We start from the raw sequence: 12,544 nt of genomic DNA, 5'->3' as shown, positions 1-12,544 counted from the left end.
GTGGGAAGAGAGAGGGAGCGATCCCCAGGGGACTGACCCACTTGAGGCCCCTCCAGGAGACCCCCCGCCTTGCACCTCCTTCCCTCCCCATAACTAGGGGATCGCGGAAGGGAAGGCTGGAGAAAGGGGGGGTCTAGGAGGGACACAAAAGGAAAGGTCCTGGGTGGGGAGGAGGAATGTCCCCCCTGTGGGCAAAAGGTGTCCTGTTTGCATTGTATTTTTTTTGTTTTGTTTCCTCTCCCTGATTTAAACCTAGTGAATAAGCAATATTAACAACTCACTTTGGTCACGAAGCCTTTGAAATAAAACCCGGGGTGCTTTTGTTTATTAAGAAGGGAGCCTGCTGTTGGTTTTAGTACATTCCTGTTTGATGTATTAAGTGAGCCCGATATTCACATCCTGAGAATGGGGAGAAATCGCTGTTACTCTGGTGCAATTTTGGGGTTCAAGTGCTGGGAGCAAGAGAGGGCATAGAAAAGGGAATTTCACCAGGTGATCCATATATGCAAATGATAGCTGCTGAAATTCCCTTTTCAAAACTACTGTTAAAGAAAGTAGAGTTGGAAGGGGCCTAAAAGGCCATCAAGTCCAACCCCCTGCTCAATGCAGGAATCCACCCTAAAGCATCCCTGACTGGTGGTTGTCCAGCTGCCTCTTGAAGGCCTCTAGTGTGGGAGAGCACACAACCTCCCTAGGTCACTGGTTCCATTGTCATACTGGAATACAACTGTTAAAGATACAGGAGCCCTGTCCTCATTTTCATAGGGTCACCCTAAATCATTCATCTCTTAAGGCTTCCTTAGTGGCATATTTCATGTGTTTAACAAGCTGAAGAAGAATTCAGTGTTTTCTTGCTTAACTTTTAAAATAAACGTTCACACATGATTAACTTTTAATGGCATTAATTCAGCTCTGGTTACACACTCTCTCTCTCCCATTGGGGCAGAGTCAGAACCACAGAACCAGTTTCAACTACAAACCAGGTTCCTTTGGGACGGGGGGGTCGTGGAGCCCCCTTTGAGACAGGTGCTGGCTCTTACAAACAAGGAGGGGGGGCTGTTCTTCTCAGCTGCACCCTGTCAAGGAATTCAAGCAAATAGGTATGTGGGCTTCCCCTGAGCCCACCCTGTGCTAAAGCACCCTGTGCTTTGAGCCTATTCTCTAGAAATCAAAGTATCTATCCTTCCGCAGTAACTGGAAAATGTATTAAGGATGCAACCATGAGATGAAGTCTTGTGAAGGGTATTGAAACACTACTTTCACAAGATTGTGTGCCTACTAGGACTGTTAGAAGGTGTCATAACTTGCTTTAGAAACAGCTAACAGTGAAATGAACAGATGGGCACAAGTTTCTCAGTAATCATTGACATCTTGTTTTTCTGCCTTGAAAAGATAGCACTCTGCACATGCATTAAATCCTTGCTCATAACTGGCTGAGAAGCTTACCTGTTACTGTTTTATGTTTGGTGTATTCTATGGAGAGGTTCTGCCTTGTTTCTAAGGGGACTGACCCTATAAGTATGTTAGCCTTTCCTGAAAATAGTGGGCAGTTCCTTGGGTCCTCTGAGGGCTTCCACCTTGCAGTGTTAAGCGCTGCTTGTAATAAGCTTTCTCAAAAGAGAGAACCGTGTCTTAGAGTCTTTGACCACCACTCAGCGATCCTACTTAGAGGAGACATGCCTTTCCCGGGTTCCTCGACACCCCCTCGAAATATCTGCTTTAAAGCTTGGGCCTGTGGCCTACCTTGCCAGGCTGGTGTTTACAAAAATCAAATTATTGGGGAAAGCACATGGGCCTTGTTGCAGGGGGGCGGGGGGGCATTCGGCCATTCTTTGGCAGAATGATCAGTCAAGCAGCCATCTGGCTCCGTTACCAGGTTTGGCCAAGGAGGGAAGTTGGGAACCTTCTCACGGAGAACCCTGGTGTGCCTCCTTCACACTCTCCGTTTTAATTCCTCCAGCGCAGTCCCTGCCTCAAAGGAGAAATTGGCAGCCAAGGAAGGAGACTGTTTCGAGTCCTGCAGGGAGCAGAAGAGAGTGAAGATGGAAGAGCAAAGCTTTGCTGGCTCTGAGGCAGGAAACATCCAGGAAGGGAGCAGTGCAGAGCCCTGGGAAGGAAGAGTGCAGGAGGACCAGCCTGGGAGCAACACCTGCTCAGACACGGAGCGCCAGGGCTTCAGGGACTTCTGCTACCAGGAGGCCATGCGGCCCCGAGAGGTTTGCAGCCAACTCCACCACCTTTGCTGCCAGTGGCTGAAGCCAGAAAGAAACACAAAAGCTGAGATGATGGATCTGGTGGTCCTGGAGCAGTTCCTGGCTGTCCTGACCCCGGAGGTGGAGAGTTGGGTCAGAGAGTGTGGAGCAGAGACCAGTTCCCAGGCAGTGGCCCTGGCAGAAGGCTTCCTCCTGAGCCAGGCAGAGGACCAAGACCAGGTGAGAGCATTTCATCCTGGTGACTAACAGGGACTGTGTTCTTAATACTTATCTCAACTTTATTGTACATGTCCTCTAAGGAAGGGATGCCCCAATTTCCAATGACACCTGCAAGTATAGTTGTTCTTCATGGGTAGAGCAGGCCCTCGTTAAATTAACAGTACATCGTTAAAATATGCAATTCCCTACCAGAGGATGCAGGGATGGCCATGAATTTGGACTGTTTAAACAGGGGGTTAGACAAATTCCTGGAGGAGACGGCTATGAACGGCTATATCCTACCTCCAGTATCCTAAGCAGTTTGTCTAAGTACACCAGTTGCTGGGGAACATGGGCTGGAGGGTGCTGTGACACTCATGTCCTGCTTGTGAGTTCGTAGTCAACAGCTGATGGACCACTGTGGGGAGAGAATCCTGGAGTAGATGGACCCTCGTTCTGATCCAGAATGGCTGTTGTTATGATCACAGGAGAAATGAATGGGTTTATGAAGTTCTGGGGAAGGAGGGGATCCTTCTTCAACTGGTGGCAGAGTCCTCCCAACAGGACAGGAAGAGCATTTGTAGACACCAAACTGCTGTATTTACAGTGGAAGATGCTGCATATCAGGTTATGTCTGGGAGGTTCTGCCTTTCCTTCTGGCTGGTTTTTGGAGGGTGTTCAAGCACTATGCTTATGCCAGGGTTGATATCTTAGCCCCCTGACAAAGACACATCGCTGTGTGTCTTGGATAGTAGATCAACTTTAGAATGAGAGCTGAAAGGTAAAGCGATTGGGAAATGCTGCCCTTGGCCTTGAACTGACCCTTTTCTTTCCTTCCCACCTCCCCCTTCTCTCACTGGGATCCTTCCTCCTGTAAACAAAGTAAGTTTAAGAAAACTTAACCTTTTGGAGCGAATGCAGCTTTTGTGCTCACAGATGCGGGTTCTGGTGGTTCTTGTGCTCATACCAATGTACAATAAATTATATGGACGCTTGATGGCATAAATCGCAAAAGCTGCATTCGCTCCAAAAGACTTCAGGCACCTCTGGTCAAGCATTTTCTTGATATGGGACATGATGACAAAGACCTGAGATTCTGGATTATTGAAAGGTTTCAAGGATAGGGGACAAGAGTAGACCATCAACTATGAAGGAGGGAAATATTCTGGATTTTCACCTAAAGGACATGAGAACCACAAGGACTCAACGAAGAGTACAATTGAATGCCTTGGTTGTAATCCTGTTCTTCCATTTTAAAGTACAGCTCTATTGTATTCCTTTTCTGTCATTTCTTGTCACTGTTTTGATATATATTTTCATTCTTATATGTAGTAAGTATTATTAGGTTTGTATTAACTATGTTTTAAGCATCATATCAGTCCACTCAGTCCCTTTTAAGGAGGCATACAGGCCATTAGTATGGTTGCTACAGGTTTTAGGATTTGAAGAGCAGCCTAATCAGGAGCAAATTTCGGAGATTACTTACTCCTCAATTGGTTGAGGAGGTGCAGGGAACGCTTATCAGTTTTACAGATGACACAAAATTGGGTGGGATAGCTAATACCCTGGAAGACAGAAACAAACTTCAAAGTGATCTTGATAGGCTGGAGTGCTGGGCTGAAAACAACAGGATGAAATTGAATTGGGGAAAATGCCAATTAATACACCCAGGAAAAAGAAACCAAATACATGGTTACAAGATGGGGGATACTTTGCCTCAGCAATACTACAAACGAGAAGGATCTTGGAATTGTTGTAGATCGCAAGCTGAATATGAGCCAACAGTGTGGTGTGGCTGCAAAAAAAGCAAATACTTTTCTGGGATGCATTAATAGTGGTATAGCTTCCAAATTGTGTGAAGAACTGGTTCTCCTCTATTCAGCACTGGTTACGCCACATCTTGAGTATTGCGTCCAGTTCTGGGCACCACACTTCAAGAAGGATGCAGACAAGCTGGAGCGTGTTCAAAGGAGGGCCACAAGGATGATCACAGGTCTGGAGACAAAGCTCTAGGAGGAAAGATTGAAAGAACTGGGCATGTTTAGCCTGGAGAAGAGAAGATTGAGGGGAGACAGGATAGCACTCTTCAAATACTTGAAAGGTTGTCACACAGAAGAGAGCCTGGATCATTCTCCTGTTATACTGGACAATGGAAACTGTTACTTAGGGTGGTTGTGGCCTCTCCCACACTGGAGGCCTTCAAGAGGAAGCTGGACATCCATCTGTCATGGATGTTTTAGGGTGGGTTCCTGCATTGAGCAGGGGGTGGTACTCAATGGCCTTGTAGACCGCTTTCAACTCTACTATTCTATGATTGTATGAATATTATTTTAATCTTATTCAGAATGTTTTGTGTTTTTCCTTCCCTTTTGCTCTTAAGTTGACTATTTTGTTGTATGAAATATCCTCTCATGTAAGCCCTACTTGCATCCCAGACCACTTGACAATCCGTCTGTACAATACCATGCCCGAAGGCACAGACGTGTCTTCCTAGCATTTCGACCAGCTGTCTCTTGAGCAAACTCAGGATACAGCGGGACACACAGCTACAAAGACATGTCACTCCCAGAAGGTCCCCTTCTTGTGAGACTCTCGGGAGAGCCGGCAAAGCCGCCGCTCACTTGGTGGCTTCCCTGCTTCTCCCACAAGCCACGGACTGATGCATCTTTGTAGCCACGGACTGATCCGCCCTGTGTGCTGTCTCCTGAGCTTAGAGTGCTTCATTTATAGGGCTTCTCACTGGAGTGAATTCTTTGATGTCACTTAGGGCCTGCGCTGTAAGCAAAGCAGTTGTATTACCCCACAGTTCTGTTCCTTAGGTATGTCTGCCTTTGTATGTCTAGTGAGCGCAGAATGTTGGACTGAGTGGGTGTGGCTGATGATGCTGTGAAAGGGGGAGGAGCATAAATGGGGGAGTCTAGAGCTTGGGGGTGGTTGGTTAGTTGATTGGAAGTTGGGAGTGTCAGTTGGGATTGTCAGTGGTGTGGAGAGTGAAAGGAGACAAGATTTTAGGAGTCTTAAGATTACAGTTTTTATTAAAACTAGTAGATTAAGCAGGTTAACTTGAATTTGAAGTAACTAATATCAGCTAAACAAAAATAAACATTTTATTTTGTTTTGTTACCTCAAACCAAATGTCTGCTTGGCTTTATCACCTGCTCTACAGTTACTATCATAAACATCTTATATATTTATTTATATTTATTTAATTTATGTACTGCCCCATAGCTCAACCTTTCAGGTCTCCTTCTAAAGTTGATCCAACATCCAAGCCACACAGCACAGGAACTTGTGTCTTTGTCAAGGGGCTAAGAGTTCAACCCTGATATCCAGCATTAGTTTGGAAGGTAAATCAACTTTACTAGGAGTCCTGAAATGCAAACCAATTGGGAAATGCTACCCTTGGCCTTGACCTGAGCCATTTCTTTCCTTCTCTAATCTTCTCTGTCTGGGATCCTCCCTCCTGCTCCAGGTCCAGGGGATGTTGGCCAGAGCACCCACAGATTTCCCTGAGGCAGAGAAGGCTCCACTGGGCACCACACAAAGGCCGCTGGACGGGCAAATCTTGCAGGAGGGGGACGGAGGACCCTCCTCACTGGGTAAGGATTAGTGGACGTATTTCCCCATGGTCTCCCTCCCTCTATTACGCCTGAAGTGCATGAGCTGTCTTAATGTTCTCCTTGAGCCTGATGTTGCTGGAGGAGAGAGACCCTTTTTCACTATATACTCAAAAAGGAAATTTTGTTTAGTATTATGGTTTGAGGGTATCAGACCCACTCTTGCCGGCTTCCCAGAGTGGGTCTTACACACTCAACAACTAAGGTCCTCCTCCAGGCACCTACTCAGAAGGAAGATCGGAGGATGACAACAAGGGAGAGGCCTTCTCTGTGGTAGCCCCCCAAGTGTGGAACAATCTCCCCAATGTGGTTTACGTGGCACCGACAGTGTTATCTTTTCAGTGCCAGGTCAAGCAATATGTAATTAGCAATACGTAATTAATTATCCAGGGTCTGTTCTTTTAGGGTCATAGTTTCAAAACTTGTTATAGTAGTTTTATACGTATGTGTATATTGTATGTTTTCGCAGGTTTAAATATTTGGATATTGTTTCTAAGTGCTTCGGCTATGGTATGGTAAACAATGCAATAAATAAATAAACACTGAAAATAAACAATGAAAATGGGAATAATGTTAACTTACCTTCTCACCTTCCCACCTTCTTTACCTTCCTCACAGGGAACAAAACAACCTGCAGGGGAAGTGAACTGATCCTGGGGGGTCCTTCTGGGCCTCGTTTGCTTGGTGGTGGAGTGGAAGTGGTTTCTGCACAGCCTGGGCAGGTAGGGGAGTCCTGGGGGCCTCCGTTTCCTGCACATCTCTTTGGTCCTGGAAGAACCTGCCGGTTTAGCCTTTGCTCTTCTCCAAGATGGCTGCTAAGAAGGGTTTGGCATTTAGAAAGAGGACCTCACCATCCTTGTCTTCATGGATTGCTACATAATGCTTAAAGAGAACATCATTTCTTCTTCTTCTTCTTTCAGGGTCTGGTGACCTTTGAGGAGGTGGCCGTGCATTTCTCGGCAGAGGAGTGGGCTCTGCTGGATCCAGGCCAGAGGACTCTGCATAAAGAAGTCATGGAGGAGAATCATGGGATCCTGGCTTCTCTGGGTAAGGAATGGGATTCCTCTGGGTAAGGCTCCCTCTCTGCCTTCTTGCCAGATCCTGGAAGGTGGAATTTCAGCTCTTCTTTCTTTGTGTCAGTGTGGAATACAACTGTCATTGACTCCGAAGACTTGACAAAACATTAAGAAAAGCCCATTGATGGACTTGCTCGGTGGCAGAGATGGCTGCCAACCAATCTTACTTTGCTGCTATAATTGCATCTGCATAATATTGAAGATGTTAAAGATATTATCTTAATGGTCTCCATGGAGAAGAAGAGCCTTTTCAGAAGACAGCTCTAGACAACTTGCTTTTCATTTTAACATATAACTAGACATTGAAAATAACCATTAGGGTTGAATTCCCACTTTCCAGTTCCCAGTTAAATGATCAGCTAGGAGAAAATGGCAGATTTTAAGTGTGTTTTATTTTTACAGTATTTTATGTTGTTCATTTATTCCCTCAACTATTTCATATGAGTTAGTCCATATAAATGAAAGCATTGTATGGCAGTCTAGTTTTCAGTTCTATTGTTCATCAGGATATTTCATATCTTTAGAAGGATCTGCCTCACCAACGATTTTTTTTTTAATCCTGTGACTCAAATCAGCAAACATTTGTTTTGTTCCAAGATTTCAAGACGATTTCTGTGTTTATTCTTGCAGGTGATCTCAGGGAGAGCAAGAAAAATGGCCTACATCAGAGAAGGAAAACTGAAACTGAAGAGAAGAGGGAAAACAAATCCATTTCTTTTGAAGGATCAGATGTCTGTGAAACTCCAATACTAGAAGCACCAAATAAAAACAACATTCGTAAAAGGAAGAAACAGAGTAAAACTCAGAAGATTCATTCTAACAAATATCAAACCTTTCAATGCTTAGTGTGTGAAAAAAAATTCACTTTTAACTCACAACTTAACTTGCATCAAAGAATTCACACTGGGGAGAAGCCCTATAAATGCTTAGAATGCGGAAAGAGCTTTGCTCACAGCGCAAGCCTTAAACAGCATCAAAGAATTCACACTGGAGAGATGCCCTATAACTGCTTAGAATGCGGGAAGAGCTTTGGTCAGAGCACACAACTAAAGCATCATCAAGGAATTCACACTGGGGAGAAGCCCTATAAATGCTTAGAATGCGGGAAGAGCTTTGCTCATAGCGCAAACCTTAAGCAGCATCAAAGAATTCACACTGGAGAGAAACCCCATAAATGCTTAGTGTGTGGGAAGACCTTTGCTCAGAGTACAAACCTTAAGCTGCATCAAAGAATTCACACTGGAGAGAAACCCTATAAATGCTTGGAATGCGGGAAGAATTTTGTTCTGAACTCACACCTTAAGCAGCATCAAAGAATTCACACTGGGGAGAAGCCCTATAAATGCTTAGAATGCGGGAAGAGCTTTGCTCAGACCACAAGCCTTAAGCAGCATCAAAGAATTCACACTGGTGAGGAACCCTATAAATGCTTAGAATGTGGGAAGAACTTTGCTCACAGCATCAGCCTTAAGCTGCATCAAGGAATTCACACTGGGGAGAAGCCCTATAAATGCTTAGAATGCGGGAAGAGCTTTGTTCTGAGCTCATACCTTAAGCTGCATCAAAGAATTCACACTGGCGAGAAGCCCTATAAATGCTTAGAGTGTGGGAAGACCTTTGCTCAGAGCACACAGCTTAAGCAGCATCAACGAATTCACACTGGGGAGGAGCCCTATAAATGCTTAAAGTGTGGAAAGACCTTTGCTCAGAGCACAAACCTTAAGCGGCATCAAAGAATCCACACTGGGGAGAAGTCCTATAAGTGCTTAGTGTAGCATTTATAGCATTATAGAATAGTAGAGTTGGAAGGGGCCTACAAGGTCATCGAGTCTAACCCCTTGCTTAATGCAGGAATCCACCCTAAAACGTACCTGACGGATGGTTTTCCATCTGCCTCTTGATTGCCTCTAGTGTGGGACAGGCCCACAACCCTCCAAGGTAACTGGTTTCATTGTTGTACTGCTCTAACAGGAAGTTTTTCCTGATGTCCAGCCGGAATCTGCCTTCCTGTAACTAGAGCCCATTATCCTGCATCCTGGAATTATCGTGAAGAGATCCTGGCCCTTCTCTGTGTGACAACCTTTCAAGTCATTGTGGAGTGATATCATATCTCCCCTCAATGTTCTTCTCCAGGCTAAACATGCCCAGTTCTTCCAGCCTCTCATAGGGTTTTGTTTCCAGGCCCCTGATGATCCTCTGAACATGCTCCAGCTTGTCTGCATCCTTCTTGAAGTGTGGTGCGCAGAACTGGGTGAAATACTCAAGATGTGGCGTAACCAGGGCCACATAGAGGGGAATCAATACCTCATGCGATTTGGAAGCTATGCTTCTTTTAAAGCAGCCCAAAATAGCATTTGCTTTTTTTGCAACTACATCACACTGTTGGCTCATATTCAGCTTGTGATCTAGAGCAATTCCAAGGTTCTTCTTGTTTGTAGTATTGCTGAGTCACACTCTTGTAAATGTGCATTTGGTTTCCTTTTCCTCGGTGTAGAACTTGGCATTTATCCCTATTAAATTTTATTCTGTTGTTTTCAGCCCAGGATTCCAGCCTATCAAGATCACTTTGAAGTTTGTTTCTGTCTTCCAGTGTATTCTCTATCCCACCCAATTTTGTGTCATCTGCAAACTTGCTAAGCATTCCCTGCACCTCCTACAACATTTAATAAAAATGTTGAGGAGCACTGGGCCCAGGACTGAGCCCTGCGGTACCCCACTCCTAACCTCCCCCCAGATTGAGAAGGTACCGTTGATAAGCATTCCTTGAGTCTGATTCTGTCCACCTAATAGTTGTTCCATCTAGCCCACTTTTAGCTCTTTTGTTAAATCAGAATATCATGGGGCACTCTGTCAAAATCTTTGCTGAAGTCAAGATATATGACGTCCACTGCATTCCCACAGTCCACAAGGGAGGTTACCGAATCAAACAATGAGATCAGATTAGTCTGACAGGATTTGTTCTTGACAAATCCCTGTTGGCTTCTAGTAGTCCTTGCATTCTTTTCAAGGTACTTCCAGATCCTGCCCCCTCAACTTCTGCTTCACTTTTTCCAGGGGGGTCATAGACCCACTTTTGGGAGAAGACTGAGGCAAAGCAGGAATTGAGCACTTCAGCCTTTTCTTTGTCATCTGTTATCAATTACCCATCCTCGTTAAGCAGTTGAACCATCCATTTCTTTCCTGTGTGTTTTACTATTCACGTATCTGAAGAAAGCCTTTTTATTGCTTTTAGCATCCCTCGCTAATCTCCCCTCATTCTCAGGTTTAGCCTTCCTGGTGAGTCCATGGGTCTTCACGACATACCTGGGTTTCAATCCCACACAGCAGGAAGTCTCCCACAAGAACTACTCTTCTCTTCTTCTTGGTCGACTCACTTTCTGAGTCTTGTACACTGCTGCATTGTGTCTCCTGTAATTCTTCCTCTGCAGACTGTCCTCCAGTGGCATCCTCCAGTAGCTGAAAGTGGTTGTTTAACTCTAATTGTTACACCGGTCTAGAATGCCTTCTAGTTCTTCTGCTCCTAACTGTCACCCTTTTCCAGGGAGTTTCCTCTTCATGTCGAGTTCAGGCAGGAACACGAACATTGTGCACACTTTGCAGGTCACCAGTGCTAGAGACTCCTTTCTGTCCGTATTGTCTACCGATTATAGGAGAATTGCCTGTGCTTTGTCCTATCTTCTCTGAAGGTGCACAAGAAGAAGACCTGAGGAAAACACCTGGAAAGGCAAGTGTTCTTCAACAAATTAAAGTGCTTCAATGACAACTATCAATAGTATGGGATATGGGAGGGGGGGGAATTTTAGTGAACCAAAGAAATTTCGAATCACCAAATATCACTATTAAATAATGATTATAAGTTATTCACAGCAACCTTGGCGGAAAGACTGAAGAAAGTCCTACAAAAATTCATTCATGAGGATTAAGGTGACTTCTTACCCAAAAGACAGATGGGAGACAATGTAAGAACGTTTTTAAATGTTGTGGAATATCTGGCGAAATATCGTGTTTGCAGAGAAAGCATTTGACAACCTTAGTTGGATTTTTTTACTTAGAACCTTAGAAGAACTGGACTTTGGAGTAAATGTCATAAAGTGGGTGAAATCCATCCATAACTCTCAAAAAACACAAATAATGATTAACGGAGATGTGTCCAAACCATGTGAAATGCAAAGAGGGACAAGACAGGGCTGCCCACTGTCACTGCTACTGTTTATTTTAGAGTTGGAATTGCTGGATTCAGATATAAGACAAGCTGAGAGAATTGGAGGAGTACAGATAAAAAACAAGAGAAATATAAGTTGAGGGTCTTGATTCTGGAAGATCTTTTAAAGGGTTTAAAAATTTTGATAGAAAAGACAGGTTTTCAAATTGAAAAGAAGGTAAAATATTTGGGAATTGTTTTGACAAACATGAATTGTATGTTATTTCATAATAATTATGTTAAGGTTTGGAATGAAGTTAAAAAAAAGTTGTGCAAGATGGGAAAAGCTTCAACTGTCATTTTGGGGAGAATTCAACAATTAAAATGAATGTTTTGCCTAGAATGTTATTTTTGTTTCAAACAATACCTATTGTAACATTGGACTTACCATTTGAGCAGTGGCAGAGAGAGAGAGATCTACGTTTGTACGGCAATCAAAAAAACCAAGAGTTAAAATTAAAATATTGCAGGATGTAAAAGAAAGAGGAGGGCTGGGTCTACCAGACCTCAAAGTGTATTTCTCGGACTGCTGTTTAATGTGGATGAAAGATTGGGTGTTGCTGAAAAATAGGAGACTGTTGGAACTGGAACAACACAAATTGAGGTTTGGATGACATGGCTATTTGTGGTACGAAAACGCCAAGGTTAACGTAGAATTTAATCATCATAACCTAAGACGTGCTGTTTTAAGAATATGGAACAAATATTAACCAAGGTTCTGTCAGAAAATACCACTTTGGGTATCAGCCCAGGGGGCTATTTATAGAAGGGAATTGACAAGTATGCCTGAATGGTTGACATATAATGATGTATTACAAACGTCACAAGATGACTATAAGTTAAAATCAAGGGAGGAACTGCTGAAAGATGGTCATACATATTTTGGTATGTACAAATAGGTTTCCTTGTGCACAAGTCATGGAAAGGTTTAAAATAGACAAAAGAATGGTGGGTTTGAGCAATCAAAATCTGAATTTGAAATGACGTTATGTCCAAATGATGACCATGTTATCACAAAGATATATAAACTTTTCTTAAAGTACGAGACGGAGGATGAGCAGGTGAAAGACTGTATGATAAAATGGGCTCAAAACTTTGGATACAATGTTTCAATGGAACAGTGGGAGAATATGGGGAGAAGGTTTGAAATTTCCATTATGTTCAAGACTTAAAGAGAATTTTTGTAAGATGATGTGCAGATGGTATATGTCTCCTTTGAAGTTGGCTAAAATGTATAAG

At 43.7% G+C, this 12,544-nt stretch overlaps 2 pseudogenes; both read left to right on the top strand.

The window, feature by feature from the left end:
• Window positions 1-12,544, top strand: part of LOC134396487 (zinc finger protein 850-like) — a 637,841-nt pseudogene that overhangs the window by 60,020 nt on the left and 565,277 nt on the right.
• Window positions 7,880-12,544, top strand: part of LOC134396997 (zinc finger protein 850-like) — a 55,822-nt pseudogene continuing 51,157 nt past the window's right edge.

The sequence above is a fragment of the Elgaria multicarinata genome, chromosome 3, assembly GCF_023053635.1.
Source record: "Elgaria multicarinata webbii isolate HBS135686 ecotype San Diego chromosome 3, rElgMul1.1.pri, whole genome shotgun sequence".
Lineage (NCBI taxonomy): Eukaryota > Metazoa > Chordata > Lepidosauria > Squamata > Anguidae > Elgaria > Elgaria multicarinata.
The sequence above is the reverse complement of the archived record's forward strand: the minus strand, read 5'-3'. Positions and strand labels throughout refer to the sequence as shown.